Source organism: Ptychodera flava, unplaced genomic scaffold, assembly GCF_041260155.1.
Source record: "Ptychodera flava strain L36383 unplaced genomic scaffold, AS_Pfla_20210202 Scaffold_91__1_contigs__length_413411_pilon, whole genome shotgun sequence".
Classification (NCBI taxonomy): Eukaryota; Metazoa; Hemichordata; class Enteropneusta; family Ptychoderidae; genus Ptychodera; species Ptychodera flava.
The window spans coordinates 215,795-231,127 of record NW_027248413.1 but is presented as its reverse complement, the minus strand read 5'-3'; the positions used below and the strand labels follow the sequence as shown (position 1 = coordinate 231,127).

General features: G+C 37.8%; 4 long non-coding RNA genes across 5 annotated transcripts in view; 2 read left to right on the top strand and 2 right to left on the bottom strand.

Moving 5' to 3' along the window:
• Positions 1 to 15,333, top strand: part of LOC139129095 (uncharacterized) — a 113,584-nt gene that overhangs the window by 51,145 nt on the left and 47,106 nt on the right. The gene's annotated exons all lie outside the window — the stretch shown is intronic.
• The window catches only part of LOC139129094 (uncharacterized), a 60,521-nt gene that overhangs the window by 4,408 nt on the left and 40,780 nt on the right, over positions 1 to 15,333 (bottom strand). The gene's annotated exons all lie outside the window — the stretch shown is intronic.
• On the bottom strand, positions 6,107 to 11,318 carry LOC139129104 (uncharacterized). The gene is made up of 3 exons (XR_011551509.1): positions 11,092 to 11,318; positions 10,134 to 10,347; positions 6,107 to 6,875 (listed from the first exon to the last, which is right to left on the bottom strand). It is a non-coding gene; the product is annotated as an uncharacterized lncRNA (long non-coding RNA).
• Positions 11,521 to 14,086, top strand: LOC139129103 (uncharacterized). Its single transcript, XR_011551508.1, has 2 exons — positions 11,521 to 12,668; positions 13,365 to 14,086. It is a non-coding gene; the product is annotated as an uncharacterized lncRNA (long non-coding RNA).

The window sequence follows — 15,333 nt, the reverse complement described above, 5'->3', positions numbered from 1 at the left end:
CCCATAGTAGTCCAATAGGAATGCGACACCTATCCTATGAGACAGTCCCATAGTAGTCCAATAGGAATGTGACACCTGTCCTATGAGACTGTCCCATAGTAGTCCAATAGGAACATTAGACATGTCCTATTAGACAGTCCTATGGTAGTCTAATAATAATATGTCCTATTAGACAGTCCTATGGTAATCCAATTTGAACATTAGAACGTTTCCTTGAACTCAGCCTGTACATGTGTAGACATTGTTATTGTTGAGGAATGAATTCTGGTCTGGACTAGAATTAAAATGTAAACATGACATTTGCATTTAACACTTATACAGACGCTAAGAAGACAAACTATATAGTTGGTGTTTCAATGTTCATTAGGGAGCAAAGAAGAACTTACAATGGATATACTTTTGAACAGAGAAACTTTATTTCTATAATCAGAAAAATATTATACAAAGCTGTGTGTAACAATTATCTTATTAAACTATTATAGCTGAGACTACAGAAGCATATCCACATAGAAATTAAGGTCTGCCTTCATGAAATTTTTGAGTTGCAGCTTTATATGGCTGTCTCTTGTTTTAGGTGATAAGTTAATTTGATGCTGCTATGTAATGTATCCAAAAGTTACACAAAACATTTAATTTTCAGTATCATAATTAATAATTCAAAAGCCAAATGAGCTCTATCAGCATAGAAAGAATTCAGGTTTCATGATGGCAATACATGAGTAGAAATCGTTGAGATATCAACTTCCTGTTTGTTATGTAACAGGGGGTCCAACCCTGTTGTTCCATTGCTCCTTTGTCTCACATAAATATCAATGCATTTTGACCATATATGTATCCAATCACTAACTACATTACTACCTTGGCTTTAAACATCACTCCTGTTTATATTCTTTGTGTGGACTGAAATGCCTAGTCAACAAGCTAGAAGTCACACAATGGGTATACACTGGATCATGAGCAGGCAAGGAGACAAAGGACTATTGTAAACCTGGCTATTTCCGTAACTATTCAGTCTTCAAAAGGAAAACACTGACATATAATAATCTTTCCTACCTAACTTTGCTGTACTACAATGATATAAAAGCTGTAAAACACCCGGTTATGCTGCCACACAGTCCTTTTTCAGAGCTACAACTGACCCCTTTTGTCTGTTCTGTAGCGGCCATCTTGTTTTGATGATGCTAGCCCATAATGCACTGCAGCCACCCAAATGCATTCTGGGCTTAGGTTTTCCAATAGGACAGTCTAATAGGACTTTAAAAAGGTGTACAAAATATGTGTTGATCAGACATTATAGCTAAGATAATGAGGTGATATTGATTCTCATTTATGAATTTGAAGTGCTGGTAGTTGTAATAGTCTTCAGTCTGTGGAAACTCAATGATATTGTAACTATGTGTTACTCATAAATATGCATGAGCCAGCATGTAAACTTGATTGCTGGGCCTATTTATTGATTTATTTTATTGATTTAAGTGTTTGTTTATTTATTTATGTATTTTGGTTGCTTGTATATTTTTTTCATTTAATTCTAGATGCAATATTTTTACAAACCATGTTTCCTTCAGTACCAGTCCAAAGATTAATTGCAAATTAATTTGCAAAATATTTTGCTCTCTGAGAATAATTTTGTCAGAGCAATAGCAAAAGCTAATGATTCTGACAGAATTGAATAAATCCTATTTGAATGTCATTTACAAAAGGATTGTCCTGTAGGACATTCAGGAATTGTTCCAATAGGACAAGAATGGTCCCACATAGTTCCTATTGGAATTTCATTTACAATGGGATTGTCCAATAGGACTTAAAACCATCATTCCTATAGGACCAGCCTGGTCCTACACCGTTCCTGTGGTACTCCTATTGGACCACGGTCAATCCCACTTGGGTCCTATAGGACTTTTTCGTAAGGGTAGAAATCACCAGATACGATTTTTGTAGACATGTTGACCTCGCCTTATACAGCACTGCTTCGCTTGCGTTGGCAAGACATTTAACTCAGTTTGCAAATAGGTTTGGTCGGATTTGAATCTCATGACTATGATTTTCTGCAAAGTTTTGGTGTTCAAAACGGACAAATACGAACTACACGCCTTTGAAATGAGGTCTGTTCGGTGTTGAATACCGTTAAATCCAATAAATATGGCGGCCACGCACAAACAGCTTGAGACGCGTTGGTATCACATATCATCGCGTATTTTCAGTATCCCAGTTGTTGTAATCTTTTATTTTTGAGCAAAATTCGTGATCAAGAATATTATGATGGTTTTGTTTGTTTAAGTATGATCCAGTTTCCGAAATACATGTGTCTTTACATTTTGTTGCAGATATACTGTGGCTGATAACCTACCACAGCCCCTTCTGGCAATGGCACATGGCTTACAATATTCACCGGTATTTTGTACCTGTATCTATGTTTACTAACAGTTTGAGTTTATGGTAAAGTTTGGCCACAAGAAATTCACGTACTTTGAAATCATTTGTCATAGTTTTGAAAAATAAGAATTAAATGTTTGAAAGAAATCTATTTTGTTGGAAAAAGGAGAGTGTTTGGATCCTTAGCCATATCAAGCAGTGCAAGTAAGGATGCTTTATTGAGAAGTTGCATAAACTACGGTATGCCATATGCCACAGAGCATGGAAGGTTGCCCTGACAGAAGTAAAACTTGCGGCAGCAAGTCTTCTTAAATGGAGGGCAACTTAATAATATTACAGGCCAATCGCAAAAGTGGCATATTAAATTTTTTGCCAATTTTGTGACTCAAAGACTGCAATATGCAACAGCACAAAGGTTGAACCATGTGAATATTTCTTTGTCCCTGAAAAAAACATCTAAACAGTGTACACAGAGCCTGGGAAATCTAAACAGTGTACACAGAGCCTGGGTCAAGATTTCAAAAGCTGTTTCACATTGTCAGAAACTCCATAGTCGAGGGGTTTTAAGTTTGAAACAGGATGCTCAGTGCACAAAAAACACATTCATTGTCAAAGAAATGATACTGTTGAAAAAGGATTGATGCAGTTATGTCATGGAAAGTAAAAGTAACATTGGCCTGCTCTCTGATATTGAAATACGGTTGTCCAGACTTGGCCAGTATGTGCTAAAAAGATGCCACAAATTTGAAAAGCACCATGTAACTGTTGTGCTAGAAGGCAAAGAATTTATTCTTCCTTTAAAATCATCGCTTTCATGTGATATTCAGAAAGAGGTGGCCCACAGTCTCAGTTTACAGGAGACTACCATAGTTTTAAGTTATTCTCAGAAGACCAGCATTGTATTGCTGTTTCAAGTCACACACATTGCACAAGAAAGTGCTTTTGATCAATATCTCTGGACTTGGAGATGTGAGGTCACATAAAGCAAAAACTCATCCAGATAAGAATAAGTGTGGTCCATGTGGTAAATGTGGGATAAAAAAAACAAACAGATGGTACCATGTTGTGGGAAAACCAGAGGAATATGTCCGAGCTGGTTAAAATCTAGGGGCATGAATGAACAGTATTGTTTCTGCAATGCGTGTCGCCTAGCTTTATATAGATAAAGAATTTTCTGGAAGAGATGGAGGGGATGATGAGAAAGCACCAATAATTGATGTCACAGAGGCCAATGGTTCTACTCCGGAATAAAAAGGACGCGATGCATACGCCGTTCTACATACTCAGAACGCCCAAATAATCACGTGATGCCGGTACAAACAAACCCACATGTGTACTGAACGCGTATAGAAATACACGTACGTCTGTGCGCGTTTGCGCACATGGCTTTGTTTGTACCGTGGTCGATTCGAATTCCGGGTTTGGCCTATTGTTTAATCTGTACTTTAACTGGCCCAGGTTTACACTCCACTGATGTTGATGACAAAAACCTCTTTCTCACACAGTTTAATCTCTACTCAAGTGATATCGATACTTCCGTTCCTGACATAGTGTGTCTTTGTCCAGAACACTACAATACATGGATGGAAAAAAACGGAAAATACTGCAGCATGCCAGATTGTAGAAAGCGCATTACATCGAATGTGCGGTTTCCGTCAAATGTTGACTTAATCAATGGCTTCTCCCATGATCATGGTGACTACATGAATTTTAGTTTGATGGAAAAAGTCAACTGTGTGGAAAATGTTACATGCAACTTTACCACATTGTTGAAAAAATGAAAAAAAACATCAAGTGCAATCTCTCAAGACTTATAATGACCTTTAGCAAGTCATTGAAGACATTGCCTCCAGTATCAAAAATACAACTGATATCACTGATATAGCCCTGAACAAAATGTCACTTTTATTGCGCTAAAATTATTAAAAAAGAGTCTGTCCTTCTTCAAGAGGCTAGAGGCTATGTTTTTCTTATAACCTCGGTGGTCTTTAATGCTCATACACAGACTAAATAGAATTTAAACCAGCAACCTAAGGCGTCGGTGTTTTTCAATGTATTTTGGAAGCTGAATTTGTCGATGTCAATCTCGCTCCCATTGCTTCTTGACAGTCATTTTAGAATGGGAAAATTCACAAACAGAGAGGTTACAATGGTCGCCACGGACAAGTAACTTTTGGCTTATTGACCTGAAAATTAAGTCAGTGTTCATTGAAAATTCAAAGACTGGACCCGTTGACATCTAAGCTTGCTCATGACTTTCATTGCATGCGGTCTTGCCACGATGCCATCCACTGTCACTCAACAAGTTAACATTGAAGAGTACGTCTTAGTAAAAGTCCCATTATTGTGGTGATTTTCACCACTGCACTTTATTTTTACCTTATTATAAACGCTCATACAAAGCACAAAAACTGCTGTGTGTTTCTTTTTTTACCGTATCGACATATTGTGAGACACCGTTACTCACAGTCAATGCAATGAACTTGGTGAACGTACGCTCCACCAGCTGAACAGCTTTTTCATATGCAAAATCAGCGTACGGTATTTAACCGGTGGTATTGTTTGAATTGCATTTTATTGGAAGTGATTATATGATTCTTTTCATCAATTCTTCATGCAATTTTACGAAAAAATCTTATGGAAATGTTCACAATGACATAATATGATACCGTGTTCCCTCGCTAGAAAATCGCTCTCGTGAATTCGATTTCTAGGTAATTACTTTTTTCCACTTGTCCCGTAGGGCAATTGGCATCGGAGGTTCAATTGCCCGAACGTGACTTTCCCTTGCCCTGGGCAATCGGACAACCCTTAGTGTCTTTCCCTACCCTTGTAACTTACGATTTTTTGAGTGAACCCATCTCAGATTCCTCCGACCTCCCCCCCCCCGGGCCATAAATAATGACGGCTCCCTAATTACCCTACGCAACTCTTTTGGCATGATTTGTTCAAAGTCTAAGGCCAGAGATACCATGAATAGGACAGTTTTGAGTACCCCACAAGGAAAACTTTGCCGGTTGCTTCACCCCAGATAGTTTTGTCATAACAACCCTTACCAAAATTCACCCTACATTTTGCCTACTTTATGTAGCCCGTGAAGTGTACATATTTCTCAAAACTATGTATTATCTTTGTACAGAATCAGTAAAGAAAAAAGATACATGTTTTACACATAGAGTGTACCTATATAGTACACAGAATCCAATGTGATGCTACTTAAAGCTATCCAATATTGGAACGCTTTTGTATACGTAGAGCGTACTTAATCTTAGGGAACCTCCGTGAAAAAAGTATGCATGGAGTGTACTTGTTGTGGAGGGGTAAAAAAGTGTACACAGGGCGTACTTGATTTCGTCGAGCATGAAAAAGTACACAATGTATATACTAGTCATCCATTATCACCGACTGCGGGGGTGGGGGGGTGGGGTGGGGGGTGTGTGATCGATAGGGGTTACTCATTCATGCAGTATTGATAAGTTACCTTAGTCTCTTGATGTTGATTGTCAACAGCAACACTCACCTCATTTTCTGTCTCTTATTCAAAGCACACATGAAACAATCATATTGCTTAATTAACAACAGTGATCATACTTTAATAACAGTGTGAAAGATATAAACAACAACAATGCATATTTTGAAAGATGAGTTACCATTACTGTTGTGTGCGTTCAAATATCTGTGTTCAAAAATTCTAACTCTTGTATTTTTAGAAAATTTGTGACGAGCAATTTAGGATATTGTAAGTGACAGACTAACGTATAAACCAATACATTTAAATATTTGCCATTAATTTTAGCACTTATCGGCACTTGTGTAATAAAAAAAATCTTCAAATAAGCATTAATATTTCAAACAGCAGAGTTAAAAATATCATTATAAATGACAATTTCACCAAAAAACTTGAATGTACAAAATGGTGTGAAAAAATCAGTATGACACTGTTGAAGCTGGAGCAAGAAATAAAATTCTTGTGTTCAATTCAGCAGTTTGAAACAAAGAGGTAAAATACAGTTTCTCAGAAGTTTGTTTTATCGGCATGAGTACTGTATTTTGACAACATTATCAAAGTACTGTCGGAAGTGAAAAGGTTTTACAAAATATCCAAACTTGCATTGTTCAGCATGTTGACAAATAGTAAAATTGCTTAATGTACTGTCCTGAGTGATGTCACACTTCATTATAAGGTAAATGTACATATCTTTTCTGTAAAATAGTGAAATGTGAAAACAGCAGTCCAGTAAAAATGATTGCACAGTTTGAGATGGTTTGTTCTAAGGATAGGTTTCACTGTACTTGCATTGTGAAAAATGTAATGATGAAATGTTCTCTGAGTATGAAGTCTCTGTTGCGTTGAAACAAGTTTGACAGATTCATGGAATGCTTCACTCACTGTTAGTTATATCAGTCAATATCAATATCCATTTGTACACCAGAATGCTCAGGAAATGTATTGCCTTGGATACTGCCATCTCCATCGTCACTTCTGCTCCCATCAGTATCTGTTGATCAATAGTTAGATAACAATAGTCAGCATGGACTTCATGTGAGCAAAAATACAAAATACGTTAATTTCACATAAAGTTACACTCATTGCACTATCAGGGAAAGACACTTATTTTTTTATCCACTTGCCCTTCGGGCAAGTGGGGGGTTCAGTTCACTTGCCCGAATTGGAAAACCACTTGCCCAGTATAATTTACGTGTTTGAAAAAAGCTAAAACATTGGTTTTTCATTTCACACACTTAATTTTGAAAATTATCATTTTATCATGAGAAAATGTCAGACATTCTCATAGGGTTCTCCTCACACTTCTAAGAGTGCTGGATGGCTCATTTATATTAAATTAATTATCAAAGCCCCACTAGCTGTATCATTTAGCATTCTTTATGTGATTTTACTTCTGAACTAAAACAAGTTTTGGGAATGTGCTCTTTGATGGGTTGGAATACAAGTATTGTTAACTGCCCAGTGAGACTGTATGTGCAATTTTGAACAAGAAAAATAATGTGTGCCCAAACGTAAAATGGCACCCAATGCAAATATAGCAAAAACAGTGTACACCGTGCATATATGCATTTGAATATTCACGGAAACAACAGAGTAGTCCATGTAATGCATAGTGTTGAATGTTTTCAACTGGGACAAAATTTTTTGTTTTTTGTAGTATGGTGGGAAATCAAATTAAAGGTTAAAATGTACATTTACTTGTCCAATTTTCACTAAAGAATGTTTTGTAAAGCTGCAAAAGACTATATCCTGTTAATGGGTAGAATTTAAAGAAAACCAGAAAAAATAGGAAACCAGTTTTCATGTCAACAAATTTCAAGATTTACAGCTAGTGGGGCTTTCATATTTATAGAAAAATTTCTAACAGTTCATATGTTTGTATGTTTACTTTCTTGGGTCTTAATGTACAAATAATAACAGCCATTTTAATTGTACCTTCAAAGTATTTTTGCAGTTAAAAGTTTTAACTTATATATACAGAAAGAAAAAAATCTGAAGCTATAAAGGAATGTTTTGAAGCTTCTGAAAAATAATGTACTTCTTTGTCATGTTTTTACTGCGCTGACATCATACACAAGCCCTATGAAGTTTGGATTACCATTGCACTATACCAGTATCCTATGTTTTTCTAATAACCTAGGTGGTCTTTTTAATGCTCATGCGCAGACTAAATAGAATTTAAACCAACAACCTAAGGCGTCGGTGTTTTTCTATGTGTTTGAAAGCTGAATTTCTCGATGTCAAACTTGCTCCAATTGCTTCTTGACAGTCATTTTAGAATGGGAAAATTCACAAACAGAGAGGTTGGTCGCCACGGACAAGTAACTTTTAGCTTATTCACCTGAAAATTAAGTCAGTGTTCATTGAAAATTCCGTTGACACCAAAGCTTGCTCATGACTTTCATTGCATGCTGTCTTGCCACGATGCCACTCACTGTCACTCAACAAGTTAACATTGAAGAGTACGTTTTAGTAAAACTCCCTTTTTTGTGGTGATTTTTCGCCACTGGACTTTATTTTTACATCATTATAAACGTTCATACAAAGCACATAAACCACTGTGTGTTTCTTTTTTACCGTATCGACATATTGTGAGACACAGTAAACTCACAGTCAATGCAATGAACTTTGGTGAACGTACGCTCCACCAGCTGAACAGCTTTTTCATATGCAAAATCAGCGTACGGTATTTAACCGGTGGTATTGTTTGAACTTCATTTTATTGAAAGCGATTACATGATTCTCTCATGGTAACTGGTCATTTGGACCCCTGGTCATTTGGACCCAAGTCAATTGGACCCCTACCAAAGTCAATTGGACCCAACCCCAAGTCAATTGGACCCCAACCCAAGTCAATTGGACCCCCACCCAAGTCAATTGGACCCTAAAGAAATCATACTTATCTGTCTAACTAATCTCCCCTAACAATATTTTTCAGTCTTCTTACAGGGAAATCTGCACGTCTGAGACACAGTCGCTCGAGGGCGATTAGACGGCGAGCCGGGCAGCTTGAAGTTTGGAAGATGTTTTCCCTCACAAAATGGCCAAATTTATTCAAAAAATCAACATCGACTCCACCAATACCATCTCAAAATCCATACCTGCCAGCCGTTTCGCCTGCTTATAGTGATCTTCTGTGTGTTTTGGGGCGATTTCTGAGGGGACTTGTGTTTTCAACACGCTCAATCCAAATTCACGCAACAATGCGCGCTACAATCTTGGTCATGTTGATGGTAGTGATGCGTGCGATGTTGTAATTAGCATACATAATTTTAAATATATTTATTGCGTTCTATCTTCCTGATGAGAAAAAAAACTCGACACAATAATGAAGGCATGTTTGCATTCACCGACGCGGGGTCAAGTAGACCCAGCGCTTGTAGCAAATCAAGACAAAAGTTGCCAATGTAGCTATGAAATAGATACAAGGGGGCGATGTCGCTAGTAATCGATTTCTTTGAGCAACCCGTCTAAGCTGGCCTCTGTCGCCTTAATATGCAGCGTGTTTGTGACACCGCCGCCTTGTACGCACCGTGTTTGTTGCAGGAACGTGTCGCCGCCCCATACACACTGTATTTAGTTCTCGTAAAGTGTGACATCACACACTGTGTTTGTAATGTCACCCGTCGCCGCCTAATACACACTCCGTGTTGTGTGTGTATGTGTGTGAACGTGTGAAAGCATTTACTATAAGTGTGTTCTATTCAATTTTATTGTATTCTACAGCGTTCACCGGCAGCTTCTTCCAGCGTTTGGTTGTCTCAGACGTGCAGATTTCCCTGTAAGAAGACTGAAAAATATTGTTAGGGGAGATTAGTTAGACAGATAAGTATGGTTTCTTTAGGGTCCAATTGACTTGGGTTGGGGGTCCAATTGACTTGGGTTGGGGGTCCAATTGACTTGGGTCCAATTGCCCAGGGGTCCAATTGCCCAGGGGTCCAAATGACTAGAAAGCCTTTCATCAACTCTTCATGCAATTTTATGAAAAATCTTATGGAAATGTTCACAATGACATAATATGTAATTTTTTTGTTGTTTAAGTCCGTGTTCCCTCACCAGAAAACCGCTCTCGTGAATTCGATTTCTAGGTATTATTTTTTTTCACTTGTCCCGTCGGGCAAGTGGCATCGGAGGTTCACTTGCCCGAACGCGACTTTCACTTGCCCCGGGCAATCGGACAACCCTTAGTGTCTTTCCCTGACTATGTGAGGTGCTTGTAGATTAAGAGAAAGGAATATATGAAACTTACCAATAATTGCAGAAACAGTATTAGGATCAATGCTTTCACGACAGTTAGCTCCCATTAAGTTTTTTTCCAACCAGATCCTTTGTTTTGTAGAAGCATTGCAGCAGGAAGAGTGCTGCCTTGGTCCCAGACTCTTTCAGTGTATTCCTATATTCCTTGCATTGTTCATCTGCTGTTCATAAGTAAATACTCTTGAACCAGGTATAACTGCCAGCATCTTCATTGTAAGAAATATTGAATGCAATAAAAATAAAATTGTATGTGACCTTGTTTATTACAATATTTGTGTAATCAAAGTACTTGACAACTTTCACAAAAATGCAGTTTCTAAAAAATATAAAACACATTCACTATGAAGAACTTCATCAGTAAACCTGTACTGCTCAGAATGGCACAGGCAGGTAAAATGTTTGCTACCAAATAGAAAAATAAGTTCTGTCTTTAAAAGCAATTACAGTATTTGCAGTGTACTCTTTCATAAATTTCACATTTATTAATATAAGTTGATTTAACGAAAATATGATGATGGAGCTGCATGGTCCATTGATAACATGTTTTCTGGGTCTGTCATGCTGTGGCCATGCAATCCACCGGAATTGTCACAAATGATTGGTTGAAGATGCACGTGATATGGGCTAGCTCGGAATTAACGGACAATCACTGATACCGTGGAATTTGAATGGTCTGTTATTACGTAACCCTTCCTTACATTGTGGAGACAATGATACAAATTTTCTAACTTACAATCATGGTTCAGTGCGGATATTATACCTCAATGTCTTTCAAAAATGTATGGGAATTAGGTCTACCCTCTGATCATAGTTAAGATACAAAGATTGTCGGGTTTGGCCGGTTTTGTGTATCCATGAACCAAGGTCAAATGCACCAGTGCATACGATGAATAACGATGACTCGAAATATTGCACGACTGAAACCATAAAACTTCATATTGAATACTTACCATGGTCACCAAAGTGAGTAGATACTTTCTTGCCTCTTGATTTTCCCATTGTTAGTTCGCTAGAATGAGTTTTTGCGGACGATACGGTTACACTGCTCTCAGCCATGAAATCCAGTCTCCAAATCTACCCGCCGGGACAATTTGCGCGTGCGCAGTACCGCCAGAATTAAAACATTGCGTGTCATTGGTTAGATTCGTAATGCAGTGATAAGGTCTTTAGATAATTTCAAACTAAGTGAATCACCTGCTTTTATAGTTTAAACTAACAAATGAACAAAAATTATCCCTCAAATTGGTTCCCAAGCGAAAACTATTATGACAGTTGGATGTTGAACGAAGTGACACTGACCCTTGACCTTTGTGAGAGCCAACGGCAATGCGTGTTGCATACGGTACCATTCATCATACAAACATTAGTACTGTACAGTCAACCTGGGAAGAAAAGCTAAAGGATCAAGCCAAAGTGAAATCAACATTAAAATATTTAAACACCAATTTATACAAGATTGGATTCCCTCATCACATATGGACATCAGTAAACCAGAATACTCATGACATACAGAGGGCGTCAATTAAAGCTAGACTCCTCACAGGAACGTATACTTTACAGTCCAACAGAGCCGTCTTCAATCAATACAACGTTGACCCTACATGCAAACTATGTAACCTCGAACCAGAAACAAGACAACATTTCCTTAGTGAATGCTGCACTCTTACGGATATAAGGTTGAAATACCAGACCAAGCTTCAAGAAATCATTCCACAGTCAACATACAGGATAACAGTACTCAACCCCGAACTTTTTACACAGATAATCTTAGACTTTACAAGACACCCGGATGCGAACAACCTTTTAAATTATACACAGTTCATCGAACTATGGAGTAGGGAGTACCTTTATACAATCCACACCAAGCGTGCAGTTCTGCTGAAGAACGGAAGGGGAGAGTTGGACAGACCACCTTAATTTCTTTTATTTTGTGTTTTTTAACTCTACGTCTTTTTCCTTAGACGGTGCTGCGACAAATCAACGCAGGGATATAAGCTCGAACAACAACAACATGGCGGACGCAGTAAACAACAAGGAACGATATCGTCGATCAACTACAAGAGAAACGATCACTATTTTACCTTTGCCATTTGAAAAGCCCACATAAAGGATTACAACGAATGACAAGATGGCGATGGAACAGCAACGATGACATAGTGTTTCGCAAGCTCAGAAGCAGCCACCGGTGACAACGTGTCTCTTCATATCGAAGCTTCAATATGGTTCAGAAACAGCTGGTGATCGTACGCGTTGTACGCGTGGCACAGTGCAGTGATACGCCTTCGTCGTCACCTCGAAACGGCATTTGCAGCGATGTGCATACCGAAATTCCACATAACGATATGATGACCAGTTATTACGAGTTTATGATGGTATAACAGCAAACTGACATTGACAACAACTCTGAACTAGATGATTGCGAGAGTGAAGTGGTCGGAGAGGCAAATGCAGAACCGGAACGCGGAAGTACTGCTGGTGCATGGTGACTACCGATAGTGGAGCAGCTTTCAACGCCATTGATTCTCACGTAAGTAGTCCAATATTTTGATATGTTGCATATTCTTTTGCGTGATTAAAAATAACTATTCACATCCTAAATTCTTTAAATCAATTGCTCAGTCACCCCTCACTTTTAATACTTTCCCATCTACTTTCCATACACTGTGTTTTCTCAGCAAAAATTAAAAAGGTATTGAACTGTAGATGCGTGTGTTATTTGCCCTAAATTATTTATGCTCGGACAGCATAGTTTGTTTCTAAATGCGTGAATGGACTGAATTTGATAGAGCCAATTGCAAAAATCAACCATCTACTGCACAGAGTATTGATCGACATAATTCCATAGGTTGGTTTTTACATGACATACAGGCTTCTTTAAAACCATGTTGCTTTGTCAGTATGTAGCTCAAAATTACATAACCAATGATTGAAGATTTTCAATTTAGACATTGTTATTTGCCAATGTACAGAATGTAGAAATAGGAAAATCTGCCTTGCAGTAGACTAAACAAAGGACACAATTTAAGAGAAGTCATATTTTGTTTAATAGTGTTATTGTAAAGCTTATTGAATTACACAATTGTACATGCATATTAAAATATATACAACTATTGCATACAGTGAACATAGGATACTATTGGGGGGGGGGGCATTTATAATAATATGAAGCTTTGCAGAACATGCAGTATATAGATAATTTATTGCTTTATATTCTTTATTGTAGAGGAGAAGGCAAACATAGTGGTCTGCAATATTTAAGACACTACAGAATCATACCAAACACATACAAGATGTTCTGGACAAAAAGCTGTACAAGAAGCATCTTCAGCAGATGGATTCTTCATCCAAACTGATGATGAAAAGAAAAACCAGGAGCTACATGTCTCTTTTCAAATCAACTTTGATGGTGTAGCACTTTTCTGTTCATAGAAATTCAGTGTTTGGCCTGTTTACATTGTTGTGAATGATCTCCCTCAAGAAAGGTACGGAATGCTACTGAATTTACAGGTAATATCCTAAGTACAGGCTATTTCTGCTTGACCACGTTACTTACAAATTTTTTTCATTGTGTACAACAAGCATGAAGGTAAAGTCACAAGTGCATACTTTATTGTCCCAATCCAGTTTTCTGTTCAGATGTGTGTGTTTGCAAAAGGGTAGAACATCTTGCTGTCATAAATCAATTTGAAGAGATGAAAGAAAAAATTGTGACTGACAGTCTTTTCACTGTTCCATTCCACATATTCAACTTTTACATAAAGAAAAACAAGCAGTTGTGGCCATCCCTGTCAGCCAAATTTTATGAGGTAATGGTTTCTGTTGCTACACTCAACACAGATTGTAACTTTGTTTGTCACGTTCCTAATCCATTTGAAAAAGACTGATTTGGACCATGCAATGTGCCTGATTTAAAATTAAATAAAGATGAATTTACTGTATATTAAATATTTTGTAGATGCAGTTTTATTTAATATCAGTGTTTCATCTAGGATGGCATCAACAGGGGGTCCCCCTTACCAGAAAATTTAGGGGGATTTCACCAGTTCATGCATGTGTTTTACCTGTATCTCTAAGGTGTGACTGGCGCCATTTCATGGGGGCAGGTCCCCCCTTGACAAATTACTGGGGGGTGCCAACATGTCAGCTGAGGGGAATCCCCCTGTCCCCCTCTCTAGATGAAACACTGTAAAAAAATCATGCATGATTGCAAACAATGATATAGTTTTTGAAGTGCAGTTCTTGTGTAAGAAGAACACAAACTTAGAACACTTTGTCATCATGCTATTTCATAGTTATGCGAAGGCAAGTTGTGTCAGCTGTATATGTAGTCTCCTGGATGAAATGGTTGAGCATTAAAGAACATGTGAATACCACAAGTTGGCACAAGCAATGTGTGAAATAGATGTTGCTGTCTCAATCTGTGGCAATTTTAACTCCCTGATTTCAGAAGTCAGTTAGCCATCCAGTCGGAGTGTACACTTGAAGCGTACCCACACTATCCATATATCTGACTTACACTCTGCTGTAAATTTTCTTCGCACTTTCTGACTCAGACTGCAGTTATCTGCTTAGAGTGCACAGTTAAGTTTAGACTCTGTAATGATGAACTCTGGCAAAGACCTATTGCAAAGTTATGTAGGTTTCGCATAGCCTTGGAACTGTAGACAATTCTAACCTTACACTCTCATGAAGATTTGCGGCAAAATTGTAGGGACTGAGCGTACTCGGACACTACAAACTATTTCTTGGGGCAGCTTCGTTCAATTTTTTTCTTACCTGAGGCATGTGCAGTAGGATTCAAGTATATGCATTTACTACAAATTTTTCCAAAATGATACTTTTCACAGGGTCTGAGTATACATTACATCTACTTTCCAGTATGTTTTTTTGGTAAGGGAAGTCTTGAAAATATTGATGTAGGTCAACCCAATGTCAGTCCACTCACTGTTTTAGTGTTTTGCAATAGCTGCACATCCTGTACTCAGAAAACTAGCCCATCAGGGCAGTTTAAAGCAAGATCCTACAAGTCTAGCTGTGTTGAAATAGCTAGAACTTGTGATAAGAAATTATACTGCTGTCTTGCTTGGCAGCTAGTGATGAGACACGTATTTTGAGAAAATATTGCCAAGCGATGAACAAAACATCTTGTTGACCATTGATTTTTTTTACTTTTTTGAAAGGTCACAAAAGGT